The sequence below is a fragment of the Psammomys obesus genome, unplaced genomic scaffold (genome assembly GCF_907164565.1).
Source record: "Psammomys obesus unplaced genomic scaffold, mPsaObe1.curated_primary_1811, whole genome shotgun sequence".
Taxonomy (NCBI): domain Eukaryota; kingdom Metazoa; phylum Chordata; class Mammalia; order Rodentia; family Muridae; genus Psammomys; species Psammomys obesus.
Genome location: NW_026590859.1, coordinates 6,528,872 through 6,548,269, shown reverse-complemented (window position 1 = coordinate 6,548,269; position 19,398 = coordinate 6,528,872). Strand labels below are relative to the sequence as shown.

At 43.5% G+C, this 19,398-nt stretch overlaps 1 protein-coding gene across 9 annotated transcripts in view; it reads left to right on the top strand.

The window, feature by feature from the left end:
• Esrrg (estrogen related receptor gamma) overlaps positions 1-19,398 on the top strand; it is a 569,612-nt gene that overhangs the window by 264,422 nt on the left and 285,792 nt on the right. The window lies entirely within an intron of this gene.

The following is a 19,398-nucleotide window of genomic DNA, read 5'->3' as shown; positions in this document are numbered from 1 at the left end:
CACACACACACACACACACACACACACACACACACACACACACACACTAACACATACCACCTATCACCTGCCACACAAAGAAGACAAAATGAATTTAACAAATAATTTCCCCTCTAGACTGGACACATTGCATCGTAAACTAAAGAACCATGGTGCCAGTGTGGTTTTGAGGCACAGGCGGACACTTCATTCATCCCCACCTGCCTGAGTGTGTCGTGTCTCTAACAAGCTGAGGACAGGCAGGGTTCACTATTTCTGCTTTTTGACAGACAGGCTACCTAAAAGTTGGGGTGTCAAGCGGCTGACGAAATGAAGTTCAGTACTGGTCAGGTAGGAAGGTACATCTTATTTTCAGGCTTCAAAACTTATATTGTGCGTTTGTGGTCTTATAACCCCATCTCCGTCAGAATAAAAATCAATATTAGTTATAATTATGTAACATAATTTTTTCATTTATCCTGGCCTCCAAAATTACAAATGTACCTACATCCTGAATTACTAATGATTTACTCGTCTTCCCGACACAAGGCATCTGACGATCTCCCGAGTATGAAAATCCTGAGATGGCCACAGCTGAGCCACCTTATGTCCCCAGGCGTCACTCAGCAAGCCTGGCCTGCCTGTCACTCAGCAGGCCCGGCAGAGCCACCGCTCAGATGTTCTGAGTCTCGGCTGGTTGTGTCATGTGTTTAACAGGCAGAGCTCTGTGAGTCATCAGATTCCTATCCCAGCATCCCCAGTGCATGAGTCAGCTGATGCTGCTCACGGGATCCTTTAGCGATTAGGTGCCTTCCACAAAACCGTCCAACTCGGCTCTGGTTACCCTGCTAGCTTAGACATCACTGTGGTGAACCTTTCAGCTGTGGGGAGTTCTTTGTCTTAGTTAGCACGGTATCTTGTAATTGTCCTAGTGCTTAGAGAGGCTGCGTTCTTGCCTGTGGAGCGCTTTCCTTGAAGCAGTCCAGTGTAGGAATGCTTGGTGCTGTGGACCAGAGCGGCTTGGAATAGTTGTAACCCCTGTCATTTCTTTGTGCAAACGTGCCAGCAGTGGCTTCTGTAGGACATGGGAAAGAGATGTTGGTTTCCTGCCAAGGCCACAGAGAGGGCTGATGGAAAAGCTATGTTTGAGAAGAGGGCTGGGCCATGGCTCAGTGCTTGAGCATCAATTCAACATGTTGGAAATGCTAGGCTCCATCCACAGTGAGGAAAAGAAAGTTCTTCATGAGATGTGTGCTGTCTAGTTTGATGCTCATGTTTGAACTAGAATTAGTTATCACTGTTCATTTCTAAGAGAGAAAAGTTACATTGCAAATGACAAAACAGCAAATAATGAAGAAAGCTGCAAAGGGAGGAGAAGCACTCCACCCTCCCCACATCTGTGGGGAGAGACGCTTGCTTTCCTGCCTGTGTTTCTTACCCAGTCCACTGTCTGAACAGTGGTCCCACAAACACTTAAGCATGATGCCCGCACCCCCTAGCAAGACAAGAGAAAAGCTCTACATTCCTTGACTATGCAGACAGCATCTCATTTATTTCTCTGCCTCCAATTCTGAACCTAGAGCCCAGGACGCACCTAATACATGCCTTTCCACACAGATCCACCCCGGGGCCCCACACCATTTCAGCTTTCCACCAGACCTTTAGAAAACACTTAAATACATTAATTTAATATTGTGGATTTAAAAAAAAAAATCCTATTCGTTCTGACTTTAACGAAACAAGTTGAAGGCAGACAAGGTTAAAATATTGGATTTCAGTTCTTTGTCTAATACCTTTCCCAAGCATATACTTGACTTCTTAGCCAGATTGTTTCTGGGAGAGAGGTCTCCTCTTGAGAGCGGTGTTGGGTAATTGCTCTGTCTACCTTCGTAAGGACAGTCTGGTAATGTTTTACTAAATAGCCTGTGATGAGGTGGTTATGAGTGTAGGCTCTGTTTTAATGACCCCCTTCTTTGACAGTGGCCTGCAGTGTACCAGAGCCAGCCCCCTGAGCCCTGCTCTTGTTCTATATTCCCCAGTACTACGACAAAAACTATTTACATTTTGCCTGAATAGCTTAAACACCATTTTAGAAGACTTTAGATTGCTTTTGAACACATTTGAATGCATCTTTAGCCATCGCTGGGCCTAAAATGGAAACCCTTTTTTCAGCTTATCTGTATTAAACACCTGTAAAAATCAATGGTACTGTATTTTTTTCCCCTTATACTGCTCAGTTCCTTTAACTAATGCCAGAAATAATGCACAATTTATTCTAGCGTGTTCTTTCCCCTCTGCCTGGTGTTCTCTGCTAGTAAGTGGCGTAGCGTGTAAGAACTCACTTCTGCTGACTTAATGGTAAAATTCCCCGGCTGATGTTGAAATTCAACCAATGAGAGCCTAATCCTCAAGAAAAAATTTGCTCTCTTTCTTTCTGATTATCATCCGTCTTCTTCATAATGAATATGCAGAAAGTTTTTTTTTTTTTCAGGTGCATAGACATACTAAATGACCAATAGGACAGGTCAGAGTTAACTAAGGATTTTTTGAGATTTGTTATTTTTCTCTAAAATCAGAAGTCATTACATTTATATTGAAAGTATTGAGTGATTTGTCTGAGCTTTGTGTCAAACTAAGATTCGTGTGCTTTCGTCCATTACAAATGTGAAAGATTGGCCATTTTTATGAGTCAGAATAAAAAATATGATAATAATGTCTTTTCATCATCATAAAGAGATGATAAGTACTAAATGAAATATTTATATTATCTCATTTTATTTGATAGGTTCCATCTTCTCCCACACCAAATATTTCCTCAAGAGTAACCATTGCCTCTGAGTTAAAAAAGAAAGCTTGGTAGAGTCCAGGTTCTTCCCTATTTCCTGGCCCCACCCAGTAATCCAGTGTCTGATTTCTTTTTGCTTTACTCTCTTTATTGTTTTTCTATATTTATGTGTATGCTTCTCCAAAGAAACACTTAGAAACTTGTATGTTTTATTTAGGGTTATGCATTAAAAAGTGATATTTCAGTTTTCTTGGTTATATTTTGTCTTTTCCCAAACATTGTTTTATAAAAAATATTCATAATTTTAAATACAAATACATGCATCCATACACACACACACACACACATATGTGTAAGACACACACAGCCCTCTGTACTCACAGGCATCACAATTCGAACAACCACAAACAGAAAACGCTTGGGGAAAAATGATATCTATCCTGAACACATACAGATATTTCCCCCATTTTGTTCATTAGTCTCTGAACAACACAGCATAAACACTGCGTACACAGAGCAGACCTTGTATTTAAGAATATTTGTTTGAAGCGGTAGTAGGATATACATGGGCATGGACCAGCAGGTCCCAACCTGTGAGTTACCCTGTATATCAGATGTCTACGTTATAATCAATGACGGCAGCAAAATTACAGTTATGAAGTAGAAATAATTTTATGGATGGGAGTCACCACAGCAGGAAGAACTGTATTAAAGGGTCATAGGATTAGGAAGGTTGAGAACCACTGTTGTGGACAAATATGATGCTTTGTGTAGGGATCTGAGCATTTCTGGATTTCATTCCCCGAGGACAGTAGGAGACACCTGTGCATACATAAATGCATCCCCATATATACAGATAAATAAATGGATATATATCATATAGATGATATATATATGCAAAATGGATATCCATCCATATCCACTTTGCTGAAGACTGTGGACTGGGGCTAACCCTTGCAGGGTAGATTATGAGCTTAATAATGTACAAGTCCTTGGATGAAAGTCTTTGAAAATGAAGAATTCAATTACTTTATTTTTCAAAGAGTAATGCATAGAGAAACAGATTTTATACACAGGCAAACACACGCACACACACGCACACACACACAGTCTCCCCTCTACTGCTGGCCAGCACATACATTTCACAGCCCATTCTGTTGCACAGCTGTAGCTGAGCACTTCTAGCCTGTGACTCTAAGGCTGTGTTTCCTCCTGCAATGCACCAGGGTTCCTTATTCTCAGCTAGACGTTTCCTGGAGGCTACATTTTCTCGAGCCTTACAGTAGAAGAACATGGTCCAAAAGGGATGTTGCAGATATCAGCGCAAAGCTGGAAGTGGCCTTTGCAAGTCCGGGAGAGGAGTGTAGAAGCTGTGGCTCCGCCGTGTGCTGTTTCCACAGTCACCTTGCCTACATGACCCAGTAAAAGCATTCAGGCATGCTGCGAGGTCTTCATGCTTTCTTGTGAGCTACCTGTCTCTTTCCCTCTCCCTCCTTGCCTGTACTGACCTCACTGAAGTCAAAGAGAACATGCTGCGTCCAGTTTGCTCTGACTTAAAGAGCTGTTCATCTTTGAGAAAGACGGCGGAGACAAGCAGAGAACCCACCTGGCATCTTAACAGCAAGTCTGTGTGGACTGTGGCTTCCTGTGGCGGCTCCGTGCTGCTGCCTCTGGCCCTTCTGGACAGGTTGTGGGCAGGCTTTGGTGCTCAGTGCCTGGTGGATGGGCAGATGGCTCTTTGGTTCAACACCTATCTTTTGTAGATTGTGTTCAGGTTTGCTTGAAACCAAAAGAAACCCTTTCTTGGGGATTCCAGGTTTGCAATAGAACAAGAGGCCCTGGGTTCTAAACACCTGGATTTACTTTAAATTTTCCTACATTTCAAGGAAAGTTTTTTTGGATTTGACATGAAACTGTAGCAATGATGCAGTGTTACATTTATCCCCCTTGTACAAAATTTCAAGTGATAGAGACATCAGCCATCTAGATGCTCTGTAGAATAGAGATAGTTATAGCTATGGTTCTTCTTCTTCTTCTTCTTCTTCTTCTTCTTCTTCTTCTTCTTCTTCTTCTTCTTCTTCTTCTTCTTCTTCTTCTTCTTCTCCTCCTCCTCCTCCTCCTCCTCCTCCTCCTCCTCCTCCTCCTCCTCCTTCTCCTTCTCCCTCCTCCTTCTCCTCCTCCTCTCTCCCTCTCCCTCTCTGTCTCTGTTACATGTGAGTATGTGTGTGTGTGTGTGTGTTTGTTGACATGTGCATGTTTTTTTTTCCTGTAATAATGCAGTCAAACCCTTGTTCAAAATTTTAATACAAAAACAACAAAACCCGCATAAATTATCATGTATAGTTGCAAGGAATGGGATTGAAGAGGCAAAGCTGGTTTCCCAGCTTTGGTTTAATTGTTGCTTCTAAATCTTCTTCAGTGGGTAACATTAGTGTGAAGACGTAGGTGGGCATTGCCATAGGCAGTAAAGTAGCCTATAAACTTAGCACAGCCCCTAGTAAGTATGCATGGAACTTCATGGCACCTGTACAGAACTTGGCAACAAAGAGTCACCCAGCCCTTCCTTTCCTCCATTCTTCTCCCTCTCTAAGTTCCTTCCTTCCACTTGGAGAAGAAAACTATTAAGATGAAAAGCTGTAGCACAATTGTATGAAATGAATCCTTTGGGTGCTGGCACAGTGAGCTAGTTGGTGAAGCACCTGCAAGTATGAAGGCTTGTGTGTGAGCCACAGAAGCCATGTAGAAATCCCACGGGGTAGCTTGCACCGTTAACTATGCACTGAGAGTCAGAGACTAAGATGGTTCCTGGGGCTCACCATTCATGAGCTGCCGGCCAAGGAGAGACCCTGTCTCAAAGGAGATTGACAACATTTCCATTGGTTGATACTTGGGGTTCCTCTCTGGCCTCCGGGCAGACACATGCATGTATACACCCACTGGAAACTAGCGGGGATTGATGGTCTTCCTGATTCTTTACCAACCACTGGTGAGATTAGGACCTGATCCAGGAGAAAATGAAATTAGAGAGGAGACCATCCTAACCCTGATGCCATAGTCTCATAATTTTACCTATCAGATCCACTGGCTGTCACTCCTTAGGACCGTATACATCACTAGTTCCCACAGATCAGTTTTCCAGCCACAGCCCTTTATGTGGCCCCTCACACTACAGTCATGTCTTGGCTTTGGCGCAATGACCACATGCAAGCACTGAGAATTCCAAAATTCCTTTGCAGCCCAGATCCCAAAACTTCTAAAGCTTATTTGATGGTTTTCTAAGTTCTATTAAAGAGACCATCTCCATGTAAATCTCCAGTCCTTCAAGGCTGGTGCCCAGAAATTTGCATTTGGGGAGATAGGTTGGATAAGCACGTGTCTATGATTGCATTCTACTTAGAGATTTGTGAACATTTGGTTCTTATTTAGGCATCTTCCATTACCTAGCCCATACCCAGGCATGCACTTATTCAGTTCCTTTTGTTAGCTAACTAGGTAATATACTTAGCTGTTGACTGTAACTGAGCCTCTGGCTTTTCTGAAGCGTAAGGGAGCCATAATGTGCCCGGTAGTTGCATGGACTGAATGATGGTTGGATGTTATTAGTACTTAATGAAGCAAGCTTGGTTTTTCTAGCATCTACCTGTCTGTCTATCTATCTATCTATCTATCTATCTATCTATCTATCTATCTATCTATCTATCTATCCGTTCATCCATCCACCTACTTACCTATTTACTGTGTGTGTGTGTGTGTGTGTGTGTCAGCATATATAGGCCACAGCACAAATATGCAAGCAGAGGACAGCTTGCAGATGCTGGCTGTTTTCACATGTGTTGGTTCCGGGAATTGAAGTTGGGTGGTCAGTCTTGTCAGCAATCACCTTAACGTGCTGAGCTGTCTCACTAGCCCCATGCAGGCTTCTGGGTACTTACACCCAATGTGCTTTTCTTCTCTGTCTCCCTCCTTCGGGAACTAGTCAGAGTTCATGATGACTTTCAATTGATTGAAGGAAAAGATGTTGCTGGAAAGATGAAGCATATGCCAGGAACTGCCTTTCCCTACCTAGTGCAGCTGGGAGATGCTGCAAGCCTCCTTACCCTGCATGCCAATGCCAGACACTGGTCCTCTGCAAAAGCAAACAAAAACAAAACTAAGTAACTAACAAGCTGACTAACTAACTAACTAACTAACTAACAAAAAATTTCACCTTGCTCATTTTTTTTATTAATTCACCCAGGAAACAGAAGAAAACAAAAACAAAAAACAAAAAACTTATGTTGATGAATAGAAACAAAACTGGTCAAAAGTCCAATTTATAGACTAAACTTGATAATCTTCTAATAACATAATGTTATACTTTCTGCCTCTTTAAAAGATATGCTATTACTATTTGTGTATGATGTGTGAATGTAGACTAGAGGACAACCTTTTGTAAAGTCAGTTTTTTTCCACCATCCTATGGGTTCTAGGGATTGAACTCATGCTGTTAGGTTTGTGCAGCAAGCACTTTGTGTACTGAGCCATATCATAAGCCCCTTTTCTGACTGTTGGAAACTACTCCAATATGACTGTAAGACCGAAGCATGACCATTCCCCAGAAAAAAAATGGAAGGAAAGAATTCCTAAGTAATGTATCTGTGCATTTCTCATTGAAAGTGCTGGATGCCTGAAAGAGCATCCCACCTGCCTTTATGTCAGACAATGGAAATGCTAATGCTAGAAGCCTCCAGAGAGAATGCTAGAAGTTCTTTAGGCCAGTTGCTACTCTACTGAAACATGCGGGGAAATCAATGGCTCAAGGCTGCTGTGAACTTGATTCTTAATTGTCTGTTACTGATTAGAGATCTCCCAGAAGGCACCACAGTTCAAGAAACATGCAGAACTGGCTCCTTCTTCAAGAGTATGGAACCCGCCCTGCTGTTGTGACTCAGAGGTAGTGGCAGAGTTCCACAGAGCCAGGCCTTACAGATAGGCTTTCTGACCAAGTCCACAGGTAACTACTGTGCTTTTCCCCAGTACGCAGGGAGGTAAAGGCCGTGGCAGCATCGGGTGAGGAATTTTTCTCCTCAATTTTCAAGACTACAAGAGAAAGATGATGCCTGGATGCAATTCCCAGGCCAAAGGACTGCCGCCCAGTTCTTGCAAGTTTTGCAGAAAAGAGGATAGAGGATTTATCTCTAGGGTCTTGGTGCTTTTTACGTTCTGGGTTTGTCCAGTACTCCATTCCCTGAGTGATATCACACCTGGGGCAGGACTGGAATGGCATCAAAGCCTGGGCATTCCCAGTGACCTTGTGGCTGAGCATTCATCTGAAGTAGTGGAATTAAAACTGTCTGTTCTTCCGCACTGTCATCCATATGTCATGATAAGCACAGAGAAAAGTAAATAAAAAACACCTATTTCAAACCCTCCTCTTGCAACCTTTTGTTTTATGACAAAAGAGAGTTAATTAACATACTAGTGGTAAGCAGCCTTCCCCAACTCCTGCTAATTGTGTATTCTGTTGACCGTGACTCCAGTCATACCGTAATTGGCTTGCAGTAACATGACATTTCAAATCATCTCTTGAAATTACATCAAAAAGCCAGCCTGTTTTGTTTTGATAGGGGAACAATCAATTTGATAAGTGGTAACACAGCTCATTGTTTCACATTAATTAGACTAATTGCTGCATGTTAGCCTCTAAAATAGACAGAACTTGGAGAAGACAAAGGCTGTGGCCTTTCGCATGCAGCGTGTGTGATGGTTCCACTTGCCTGCACATGCTAGAGGCAGAGAACAGAGCTGTTAGGAGGCAGCCTTGCAGGACGCTGGGGTTCACCGTCTTGTGATGTGTTCTGCTGAGTACTTGGGCTTTCAGTTAGAGCATCTATGTTCCCAAGACCCTCAGAGGGACAGAAGAATGACCCTCAAAGAGAAGTTATTGCCTAGCTATTACAGGTTAGGGTCTTCCAGAGAGTTCTACAAATCCTCCAGGCATGTCTCCTTCCAGTTCTGTGCACACTTAGGTTCCTGCAAGAGATGTCCCAATCCTGGTTCTTTTTATAGCATCCTGGACATAAATGCTCTGCCACAAAACAAAACCAAATGCCTAAAAATAAAATTCCTTTAAAAAAAATTCCAATTACAAAAACAGCATGTTTTAACCCACAGAGATGGAGCTGCCTGTCATTACAAAGAGCTCATTTCTTAGCTCTCCACTTGACAGACTGTACCTTGGATTATTCTCGAGCCTGCCAATTCGGCCAAATTGGATGGTGTGATGTTCCTGACAACAGCACATGTCAATCTCAATTGGCAGCCAAGAATATCTCACTTGTGACCCGCCGGGGCTTCTGATGGTCACAGCGGTTGATGCTATCCTGTTACTGGGTGTGTGATGCAATGGAACAGAGATCTTGTCCAAGGAAGAAGGATCCAGCACTTATAAAAAGAAGAACAGACACTGGGCCATGAGACTCCTATGTGGTCTAGTTATCCTGAGGACTCGGAGCCTTTGCTAACTGCTGGACTAAGTGAATCAGGGTCTGGTGGGTACGTTTTGCCTCAGGTCTGCAGGATTTTACCTGTAAAATGGGAAGTGACTCTCCATGTCTGGCTCCACAGTTACCGGTTACCTGCGTTTAGATGATCTGTCCTCTTGATGGCTCGTGGTTGGGCTTTGATGTCAGAGACAAGTGTCAAACAACCGACTGTGCAGTCTGGGAGTACGCCCTGATTCCTGGGGAATGGAATTCACACCTCAGTGAGTGGTCTGGGAGGACTTTCTCCTCTCCAGTTTCCTCAGCCGCACTGAGAGGCCATTCTTGTATTGAACAGGAAGGAAAGCAACAGTAAGCTAACCAGTTTCCCATTAGACACACAGCGCCATTACACACCCCAGAATTGTGAGTACAGTGTTCTGCTGTGTGGGAATGCTTGTTGGGCTTCCCTTGGCGTTGGAGAGGGAGATTGGGAAGCTGGTTTAGGAAATAAATGGGAGACGACACGCAGAAAACGGTTGGCTTCTGCACACGATGGTGTGGGGCGGGGGAGGAAGGGTGAGGTACAGACATCAAAGGATGGTGTTTTCGTTCCTCTTTTTATCACCCCTCAAAGGAAAGGACCCCTTGCAAGTACAAATGCATGCAGCAGATTTAATTTGTTCATTTTGAGGGTGTGTGCGTATGGTGTAGCAGCAAGAAATGAAATGATTGCTCCTACAATTTAATAAATCTTCCACAGCCCTTTAAAAAGGTACAAAGGTTTGTGATTTAAGTGTGCTAATATGCTGATCTTCCTAGAAAAATCCCAGGGTTTATTCAGAAGGCAAATGACAAGGAGTGGGAATGTGCCAAGACTGAAGCCCCTTAGCATGCAGATGCAGGCTGGGCTCCCTTTGCCTCTGTACAAGTTGTTGAGCAGCTGTGTCAAGATTCCAGCCTGCATCTTTCCGTAGATCCTGCCTCTTGTATAGTCCAGGCTGCTCCGGGCACAGAAAGCCGTTCTCGTGTAGATGAGCATCATGAGCGTCAGTCTCTGGCAAGCTGGCCTAGGGTCCTTAGGCTGCTCCACCTGAACGAACCATTGACAAGACATGACTAGCCACAGGGCTGGGGAACTAGATTCATTAATTAGCTGTCAAGGAACTGACAAAATAATTCTCAGTATTTGAATTCAGAGCCATTGCTCAGTAGAACAAGGGACAGGACCATTGGTTTGATGTCAAGTGGCATACTAGTGTGAGTGTGTGTGTGGTGTATGTTGTGGGGGTAGGAGAAGGCTGTTTTGTTTTTGTTTTTCTTAAAAGAGTGGCTATAGAATGGGAAGTTAGGTTGAAGGAAAGAAATACTGACAGATTCGTAACCTGTATTGAATTTTCTGGCCATTTACTTATTTAATTCAAACTGGCTTTGTCCTGCTTTCCACTTAACAACAGATCCCCAAACAAGACACTAGAATACAGTTACCAGGCTTGAGCATAAAAGCAAATTCTAACAGCAGGTGATTTTCTGCTGAGGAGCACAATAAGGATCAGAGTAAAATCAGGGACAAGTGAAAAAGAAAGGCATGACGTAGGAAAGGTGTTTAAATGGGCATCGTTGGCAGGGCTATTAATCACGTGTGAGTACGGCAGAAAGATGGAGGGTCAAGCACTCTGTCAACACTTCCTCCAGCAAAGCAGCAGGGGCATGGTGTGCAAATCGGCTAAAAACTAATTCAGGGAAGTTTCATGTAAATATTCAGATTCACGGGTTATTACTACAAAGCTGATATTTATTTGTGAGGGTGGCTGTTTTCACTTCTAAATGGGGAAAGCGGATTTCACCGAGGGTCAGAGGTTGCTTATCCAGTCTCATTTGAGGATGGAGTGGACGTGAGGTTGTGTTAGGGAGTCATAAGAACCTGAACACTCATGTGAGTCTTTGTCTCAAAAGCTATGATCTGAAAGTCAGCTACCTCTGTAGGGCCTCAATGAACAGCTTTAAAGAAAGTAGATTTAGTTCTCCTGTGTCATCTCTCATAAGAGCCGGAGAACTTATCCTTATTCTCGTGTTGAAAAGAGACATTTCTGAGAGGCCTGGCCTTGGGCCTCCCCCACACGCACCCCGCATGCCCACCCAAGGCCATCAGCAAAGAACGGTGAGGGAGTTGACTATGATGCTGACCCATGGTGCTTCACGCTCCAGTGCTGTCACTGCTGGTTTTGCTTATTCCGTCGGCTTCTGACATGAGAGGCTACACTGGCCTCGATCTCACTAAGCAGCCCGGGTCTTACGCTAATGGCAATCTTGCCACAGCCACCTGAGTGCTGGGATTATAGGGTTGAACCATGACACCTAATTTCAGTCTCTCTCTCATTACTTTGAAAGTACAAACCCTCAAACTGATCTCATAGAACCTCGACCTTCACGGCCCACACAAAGGCAAGCCCAAGGAAACAGACCCACCTATGGGTAGGTCACTACTGAGCATGCCCAAAAACAGCTTGGTGTGGGATTCACAGGGAAGATTGTCAAGATACACAAACGGGGTCTTCCCACAGTAGTTTTGTCTCCCTGAACTTTTGTTTTAGATTGAAAAGTGCTTTTAAAAATACTTAGATCACACAGTTGCTAAGACAGTCAAATGAATACAAAGCTCCTCATGTGTTGCTTAGCAAAAATGGAGTCCTTTATGGACAAAAAAATTCCCTGATGAAAATGTGGAGTGGTCATCATGGTGGTGAAGGGCAGGCATAAATAAACGCTCAAAATTTCCCCCTAATATTCTCAGAGCCTGGCTTGTGGGTATGCAGTGACCCCAGTGGTCTCAGGCCACATGCTCACATTTCCATTCAGTCTTCTGGAAATTGTTAGTAAGCTTTAGATAAAGGGCCTTACCACTGTGTGTTTGTCTGTGAAAGAGAGAGTTTTACCAAATTATTTTTTCTATTTTCTTTCTTTGAAAATTAGATATTTTTATACAATATATTCTGATTATGGTTTTTTCTCTCTTCTCTGAGGTCCTACCCACCTTAAATCCATACCCTTCTGTCTCTTGTAGAAAGTACACAGGCATCTAAAGAATAATAAAATGAAAGAAAAGCAAACAAGCACACAGAAGAAAAAGAACCAAAGAAAAGCACAGGAAACACATATAGATGCAGAGACACATGCTTGTGCACACAAGAATTCGATAAAAACAAAAACCAGAAGACATAATGCATACAAAGGAACTGTAACGTTAAAATCAATGCCCTAACAGTGCACCTCCACAGATGCTGTTGAGTTTGTGCCATGTCGGCCATCTACAGCTGGGTGGAGGCCTGCCCTTAAGAGTGCTTTGTCTCCCCGGGGAGATAACAAATTTTTTACCTGGGAGTAGTTATCAACTGGAGATAGATCCTGGGCTAGGGAATGGGGCACGTATCTACTTCGCGCAGTGTTTGAACCACATCTGGCTCAGACGAGTGTAGACTCTGTGAGTTCAGATGCATGTTGGTCCCTCTGTGTTTAGAAGGCCTTGTTTCCTTGGTGTCCTCCATCCCCTTTGTCCCTTTTACTCTTTATGCCTCCTCTCCTGAAGGCTCCTCTGAGCCCTGAGGACAGGGACTTGATGGAGACATACCATTTAGAGCTGTGTATTCCAAATGTCCAGCTGTGGGTCTCGGAATCTTGTTTCTCAAAACATTACAAAGAGGGATGGAGAGATGGCTCAGTGGTTAAGAGCACCTGGCTGCTCTTCCGGAGGACGAAGTACCCACATGCTAGCTCAAACCATATATCGCTCTAGTCCCAGGGGATCAGATCCCTGCTTCTGTGTGCACCAGACATCCACGTGCTGCCCAGATGTACATGCAGACAGAACAGTAATGCACGCTAAGTAGGCACAAATACAAAAAGTCACGAGCAGAACTTCCATATGACTAGTCAATCACACTTCTGGGTTTTGAAAACCCAGAGGTTTTTAGCTAAAGATTCCAAACTGCCGTTAGCATTCCTGTGTTCATCGCCAGTCCCTTGATAACCTTCAGGGCATGCACACGGCATGGAATATTAGCCAGCCGTCAGGGCAGAAGTGACAGACTTCTATGAAGGCATAGGTGACCGTCGGTGACAGTGTGCTGTGTGGAACCGGCTCAGGGAAGCAGAATTTCTTCTGGTTGGTTCCAGTTTACTGGAGAATGTAAAATCATCCCATGCATGGAAGCAGAGCAACAGATGGCGGTACCCAGGGAAGGGAGTGGGGAAAATGAGAAGGTGCCAATCGGATATGCCTATTGTTAGTAACGCCATCTTGTCCACTTGAGAATTGTTCATAATCTTAAGATGGGGTGTATGTCTCAGTGGGAGAATACTTGCTAGCATGTGCCAAGGCTTGAGCTTGATCTCCTCAACAGAATCCATTAAAGTATGAGATTTCATGTTGTATTCTTGCCCCATAAAATAAGAATCAGGAAATAAAAAACCTGAGACTTGATGCAAAATTAAATTGTGTGTCACAGAATAAGTGAAATGAAACGCCCTTCCCTGTCCAATTTGTTATACATTAAAACTGTTAAATTCTTCTTTCAAGGTTTTAAAACATTTTTTTTTAACATAGGGCTTAACAAAAGTTATGGATTTATAAGCTTTTAACACAAGGGCCTCTGAGGAAACAGAGAACCCACATAGGAACGTGCCTCGTGAGGGGCAGGGATGAAAGTGAAGGAGCTGGGGTGCAGTGCCATGTTTCTGAGTACAGGCATACACTTACCTGCCAGGGAGACCCCCAGCTTCCACTAGACGTCAAAGGAGCCTCAGGCCCAAAAGTAATGAAAGACCCCTGCTTTGGCATTTCAATTTAAGCAAATGATGTTCCTTCCTTATTAAAATCCAGCGCTGTGTCTAATGGCTACTTTTTGAAGAATGCTTTCCTGGCTTCTAACAAGCGCCTTTTGTCACCTGTGTGTCTGGAGCAGCGCCTCTGAATCGTCTCCAGTGTTGGTTCAATCCTTTTCTCACTTTCCAGAGTTGTCTGTGTTTTCTTCTTCCTCATCTCTCCAGCCCACCTTCTGGTGGCCTGGTCAGTACTTGAGCATGTATCCTTGTGCCAGGGAAGGGCAGCTGGGAGAGCAAGCATGCGCCCCAGGCTGAGTGTTGGTCTGGGTTAATTTTGACTTCAACCATTGGTGATGTGCTCGGAGAATGAGGGCCAGATGTCAATGGCTTCATGACTGGGCTTACAGCCGTGTTGAAAGGTGGTAAATTTTTGATGGAATTATCCTTTTTTTTTTTTTTTTTTGTTAACCTGTAATGTTAGCTCATTTACAATTGAATTTCTGATTGACCTTTCATTTTGCCATTTCTCTTTCATTTCCTTCTTTTAGGGCCTGTTCATCTGAAAGTGCTGATACCTGCCTCCCTGCCCCCGTTTATTATATTCCCACTTATAAATATGGGACGTTTTTGAAAAGGATACCCTCTTCTCAAAAACATTATAGCAAGGACTTTCTGTGTTCTGGTTTCACATCCATCAGTTTAAATAACTGCAGTTTCTAAACACAGAGAAAATAAAAAAGTAGTATGTCTATTCTGAAAGCATATAGACATTTTTACCATGTCTCAGTTCCTCAACAACACAGGATGCTGACAATGCATAGCGTTCTCTTTGTGATATATTGTGTTATGTGTATCCTGTATAATCTAGAGATTGTTGGAAATATAAAAGAGGATGTGGCTAAGCCATCCACAGATATAATAACAGTTTATGAAGGACTTGGCCATCCTCAGACTTTGATATCTTCAAAATCCTGACACCACTCTCCAGTGGGCACCAGGAGACCTGGACATGGTTCTAGGGCTGCATATGTTATACAACCAAATTACCAAGAAATGAGATGTTTGTAGTACTTGTGGGTAAATTCTTGCTTCCAAGAAAGCACCTGGGCAGCTTCTGTGTTAGTGACAGTCTGTGCTGCATGTTGAGTCTGTTGGACCAGATATTGGTCACAGCAAAGTTTTGTTCTCTTGGTTGTGACTGGAAAGGTTTTACTGACAGGAAATCTCCACTGTCCTTGGCTCTTTTCTAACATTACATATTCTTCATTCCATTTCCTTAGATCCTTGCCAGGACTGAACTGAGAAGTCATTCATAACTTGTATAATCTTATGTTCAGTCTTATTAGGTGTGAGTTGTCCTCGGGCCCTGGAAAGGAGCAAGGTTTCAATGGATGTGACTAGTTTCTTTGTGCCAGATATACTCCCCTGTGTGTGTGTGTGTGTGTGTGTGTGTGTGTGTGTGTTTTGTGTGTGTGTGTGGAAGGGGACGCACACGTGTGACTGTATACGTGGAGTCCAGAGGACAACATTCAATGTCATTTCTTAGGAACCATCCACCTTATTTTCTGTTTACTTCTAAGATCTAGGGTGACTAAACTGGGTAGGTTTACCAAAATGGGCTGAGCCAGTGAACCCCTGTGATCTAGCTGTTTGTTTTGCTAGAGTTGGGGCCGCACAGGTGCACAAGCACTGGAGATGGGTGTCAGGACTTCAAAGATATCAAAGTCTGAAGATGCCCAAGAGTTTCATAAACTGTTATTATACCTGCAGATGGCTTATTCGCCCCCTCTTTTATATTTCCAATAGTCTCTAGATCATACCAATACACAATATATCACAAATAGAATGCTATGCATAGTCCGCATATTTTTGTGCGTGTGGGGGGGAGGGGGTCTTGGAATCAAACTGGAGTCCTCATGCTTGCAAGGCACGAACTTTATCGGGTGAGCTGATAGACTAACATTTGGAAGAACGGTGAAAGGAAGATACCCTGCCACTGTAGCCATCCTCCCCAAATTTATAATCTAACCGTCTAGAATTCCCTCATTGAGGAATTCCACAGAACTCCTTGACAGAGTCCTTCTCAGTAATTAAGAGCATCTAACACAAATGGAATCTGAGAAGCTGTGAAAGTTACGGAGCAGGTCAAGGGGATGTGGTATTTGAGATGGGATCCTGAGATGGAGAGAAGGCAGGGGGTTCGAGTTAAAGAAACACAAATATGATATGACGTTTAGACAATGTTTCGCCACCAGCTTATGAGTTGGGACAAGTACTCCATATATATTCATTATTGGGGACATGTGGCATGGGCCAATGGGAATGCTTTATTATATTTTCAATTTTCTGTAAGTCTACAGTGATTCAGAAATTCAGTTTGTTTTAACTAACTGTCCATGGTGGCAAATACCAGTCACCGCAGCATTCAGGAGACTGAGGCAGGAAGAACAACACTGTGAGATCAAGATCGGAACGGGCTACATTGAAAGTCCTCCTAGGCTGCGGGGTTAGACTCAGACTGAGCAGCCTCCCCGTGCCTTAAGGTATGCTGAGGTTCTGTGCCTGGGTGACTGGCTAGTTAAAGCCCTTAAGAGAATCAACTAAGAGTCTGACTCAGTGTTCACTGTGAGAGGGCTAGTGCTAGCGTTAGATGTCAAGCTTGAGCCGGCAGGGGTAGACAAGGGTTAGTTCAAGGCCCTTATGCCTTATGCCTTCGGGCTAGCACTCAAGACTTTGCTAGACAGGCTGTCTTTGCCAAATAGTGCAGGAACCAGACTGATCTCTGTAATGGAAGTTTACTGAACCCCAGGCCCTTCCTTGCACCACTGGTCCCCTAACACAGAGCTCATGCAATGCAGGGAAGCCATCTCCTGGGAACGGCTGTCCCCTTTACTCATGAATTTGAACTTCTCTGGGTGAACTTGGTGCTGAGCAGAGGCTCTGTCTGCTTCTCTGCTTTCTACGGTGTAACTTTTTTTTTTGTGACCAGTCAGGAGCAATAACGTCACTAACTTTCTCCTCAGGGGGATCCCTGTCTCAAATAGAAATATGGTAATATTGGTAAATGCAAATGCCAGCGTAAAGAAACACATTTCCATGAGGACTTGCCGTACATGGTAGTGAGATTATTTTAACCGCCTAAGTATCATGCTTCCCCTTTGGGAGTATGTTAGGTTATTGAGACTGGTGCATTTGGGGGGACAAGTACACTAAACTTAACTCTAGAATATAATTCCCACCCACAGAGGCTCGGGAGGTGTCTGGTCCCTGATTCTCTGGAGCCTGTTTCATTAAATGAAGTACCCCAGGCATACACACAAAGGCAAGTTCCATGCGATCTCTTGTATGTGGACTATATAAAAGGTGATGTCATAGATGGTGAGAGTAGAACTATGTCAGCAGACTGGAGGAGTAGAGGGAGGGAGGAGGGGCAGCTGGGTGGGCCCTAGGTTATAGTTCCACAGGAACAAACTCCACTGTGTTGTGGCACAGCCGGTTGATGTAGGGAACACTGCTGTATACTTCCAGGAAGCTAGAAAGCCAAGCTGGAGATGTGGCTCAGCAGTTACGAGCATGTACTGCCCCTTTAGAGGACCAAGGTTAGTTCCCAGTGCCAATGCCAGGTCACAGCCGATGGCATCTTCTGGCTTCTGTGGGCACCCACATCCATCTGAACCTGCTTACACACAGATACATAATTAGAAATAAAAGAAAAGGAAAAGAAAGCAAGCTAGAAGAAAGGAGTTGAAATGTTTCCACCATAAAAACTGGTGGATATTTGAGAAATAAGTATCTCTAACCTGGCTTAAGTGATAATAGTACATCACCAAGGATAATTAACTTTTTAGTTTTGTATTCTCTGAGTCATATTATTTCAAACTCTACTGTCCCCTAAACCCAAGACCTAAAGGAGTTTATTTCTTCCGCACTTACGTCAACCTTTCCCATCATGCTGTCATGTCTTAGCTACTGGGCCAAGTTTCAGTTTGCAATCATGAATGCTTATAAGGCAGGAGGCCAAGATTCCCTAAATTGTTCACTGAAGCTCATTGTAAATTTATATTGAACTCTTAATGGTGAGAGCATTAAAAAAATTGGAGTTTCTGAAAGGTGATCTCATTTTGGATTTTTTTGTCCCTCTTCCACATTCTGAGTTAAACCACATTTATTTATTTTGAAGGCCTTAGTTAAGTCAGAAGTCTGGAAGTGTAATTGTCATTGAATTTACTTTAATGATTACAAACAGGAAGGAGATGGTCATTCATTCAGAAAATGGTTATTGGATCTGCTATTGGCCTTAGCCATTCTGCTAGTCCTGGAGGTGAATAAGACATGGCTTCTGTCCTCAAGTTCCCTAAATGGGAGAAGAAAAGCAAATGAAAACAGAAACCTGTAGAGTACCTTGTCATCAGGATTAAACCACGTACTAAGTTACCTGAAAACTGGATGGCTTAAAGAAGAAGTGTCTGAGAGTCAGCACACAGATGGTTGTGCGGTCAGGCTTAGCTGAGAGGTTCTCAGAAGTTACTGGCATCCGAGGCTTCTGCAGGACAAGGAGACCAGCTCCCAAGAGCCTCCAACGGCTGTCAGCTGGGGGCCTCAGTTCCTTCCCACACAGACCTGGCACCTGGCTGCTTGTAACCTGGCATCTGTCCTCCCCCTGAACAAGAACAAATGATGGGGGCAGAACAGAAACAGCGACATCTTTTATGACCTAATCCAATAAGTGATACATCAATACCTCTGACGTATGCTTTTGGTTTTAGAGACCAACCCTCATACAGTTTGGGAAGGAAGTCTGCAAATATATGTGCAATGGGAAAAGGAATTTGTTGGACAAATTCAAAACTATGACAGTCTACCATCTAGATACTGGTCTGCTCAGTGTCTAAGATAAGTAATGAAGAAACATGATTTAAAAAAAAAGATTCAGATGTTAGTTGAGGAATTATTTGCAGATACAGGGACAGGGAGATTGTAGGACATAGTGTGTGTGTGAGGGGGAGTGCTACAGGGACAGAGCGTCTTCTGGTCCTAAGATGGAGGGCAGCTGCTCATACAGACTCTCAGCAGCTGTGCCATAAATGAGGTAGGTACAAGCCCAAGCTAGAGCCAACCTCAACATGGCAAAGGGATGTGAGCATGAAGTCCCTCCCCTAGTCACAGATGGAATGAGAGCTGATAGTTGTGGGAGGCAGAGGGTCAGTTTTCTTTAAAAGTTTAGCTCTTGGGAAGTTGACTATGCTCCATCAAAAGGCCACACACCCAAGGGTATATACCTATTACAAATTAGACATGATGGGCTAATAATAATAATAATAATAATAATAATAATAATAATAATAATAATAA